This window comes from Silene latifolia, chromosome Y (genome assembly GCF_048544455.1).
Source record: "Silene latifolia isolate original U9 population chromosome Y, ASM4854445v1, whole genome shotgun sequence".
Lineage (NCBI taxonomy): Eukaryota > Viridiplantae > Streptophyta > Magnoliopsida > Caryophyllales > Caryophyllaceae > Silene > Silene latifolia.
Genome location: NC_133538.1, coordinates 450,031,016 through 450,033,206, shown reverse-complemented (window position 1 = coordinate 450,033,206; position 2,191 = coordinate 450,031,016). Strand labels below are relative to the sequence as shown.

Here is a 2,191-nt window from a genome sequence, read left to right as displayed (position 1 = left end):
GATGAAAAACTTCCCAATTCGTAGGGGACATCTTCCCATATCCCTAATGGTGTCTTCGACGACCTATCGGCCATTTGGAGTGTGATATTGGTGCATTTAAGCTCTCCCATCCCCAACCTTTTACTCACCGAGTACGGCATAACACTCACACTAGCCCCTAGATCACATAAGGCTTTGTTGATCGTGGTGTCGCCAATGGTACACGGTATTGAGAAGCTTCCCGGATCCTTTAGTTTTGGAGGTGAACTCCCTTGAAGTATTGCACTACTCACCTTAGTGAAGGCGATAGTCTCAAGTTTCCGGATCGACTTCTTCTTTGTGAGGATGTCTTTCATGTATTTTGCATAGGCCGGCACGTGATTGATTAATTCCGTGAAAGGAATTGAGACTTCCAAATTCTTCACAATTTCCATAAACTTTCCAAGTTGGTCATCAAATTTGGGCTTGGCTTGACGACTTGGAAAAGGAAGTCTAATCACAATGGGCTCCTTCTCCTTGACATTGTCTTCATTTTTCTTTGAAATTTCTTCTTTTGATGATTCTCCATCTTTGGTGTTTTGCACAATTTCTTCCTTATCACTAGCTTCCACAACTTTATTCTCAACTTGCTTCTTCGGTGCTTCATACCTTGTACCACTTCTCAAGAGAATGGCACTAACCGTTTCATGTCTTGGGGGATTACTTTGAGGTGGTAATTGCCCCTTTTGTCTTTGTGAGCTTGAAGATGCTAGTTGAGTCAATTGGGTTTCCAACATCTTGGTGTGAGCTAGAATGTTGTTGATGGTGGTTTCCTTTGCTTGACTATCTTTTTGCATTTGAGTGAAAAATTCTTGTTGATTCTTTTGCATTTGGAGGACTGCTTTTTGAACATCAAAACCTTGGTCATTTTGGTGATTGTATGGATTTTGGTTTTGGTAACCTTGGTTTTGGTTGTAAAAGGGTCTTTGATTTTGGTTTCTCATGGGAGGTGGGGTGTATGTTGTTTGAGGGTTTTGAACATTTTGGCTTTTGTATGAGAGATTTGGATGAAATTTGGTGTTTTCATTGTAATAATTGGAAAAAGAGGTACCACTCTTGTATGCTTGGAAAGAATTCACTTGTTCATTTGTTCCCCTACATTCACTTTGGTCATGTCCCAAAGTTCCACAATTCTCACATATCCCACTTGGGATTGATGAGGATGCCGTCATGGCATTAACATGATGCTTTGGTGATTTTGAGGCTTCTTCAAGTCTAGCCATAGCTTTTTCAAACTTCAAATTGATTGTGTCAATGTGAGCACTAAGTTGAGCACCCAATTGAGTAACAGAGTCTACTTCATGCCTTCCTCCTCTAGTAGCCTTGCGAGGTCTACTATATTGTGAGTTATGGACCGCCATTTCCTCAATCTTGTTCCATGTTTGATTGTCATTAACTTCGGTGAACATTCCATTTGATCCCATGTTGAGAATGTTCCTTGAATCTTCATATAGCCCGTTCCAAAATTGTTGTACCAAGAACAACTCGCTAAGTCCATGGTGAGGACATGAGCGACAAATTCCCTTGAACCGCTCCCAAGCTTCATACAAAGATTCTTCATCCCTTTGCTTAAAACCCGTAATTTGAGCTCATGTTAGTCTTTTCCGGTGGGTAGAACTTTTTGTAGAAAGCTAGAGCCAACTTCTTCCAAGAATCAATTCCGAGAGTGGCCTTATCAAGGCCCTTCAACCATTGTTTCGCGGTGCCGATTAGAGAAAAGGAAATAAAACCCATCGAATTTGGTCTTGAGTTACACCGGTTTGAGAAATCGCATCACAATAGTCACAAAAGGTTTCCATTTGAGAATGAGGGTCTTCACTAGGCATCCCCCCAAATTGGCTCCTTTCGACTAATTGGATAAAGGCGGATTTGGCAATAAAATTTCCGGTCAAATGTTGTGGTGTGGGAGTACCATTGGGTAGGTTCTCCTCGGTGGGTACGGAATGTGATGAAAACTTAGGCATTGTGGGTTGATTTTGTGGGGTATTTTGTGTTGGGTTCTCCTCACCTTCGCTTGCAAAAGGGTTGATGAACTCAATAGTTGGTTGAATATCCACAACCTCACTAATACCTCTCAAATTCCTCCTAGCAAATCTCCTATTGTTTGTCAAGGTTCTTTCAAATTCATGATCAAAAGGTAACAAATAACCTTGTGACCTTCTAGACATGCAAA

The 2,191-nt window shown here is 41.2% G+C and overlaps 1 non-coding gene across 1 annotated transcript; it reads left to right on the top strand.

The window, feature by feature from the left end:
• Positions 1-1,509: 1,509 nt before the first annotated feature.
• On the top strand, positions 1,510-1,617 carry LOC141634863 (small nucleolar RNA R71). The gene has a single exon (XR_012539581.1). It is a non-coding gene; the product is annotated as a small nucleolar RNA R71 (small nucleolar RNA).
• The last annotated feature ends 574 nt before the right edge of the window (positions 1,618-2,191 follow it).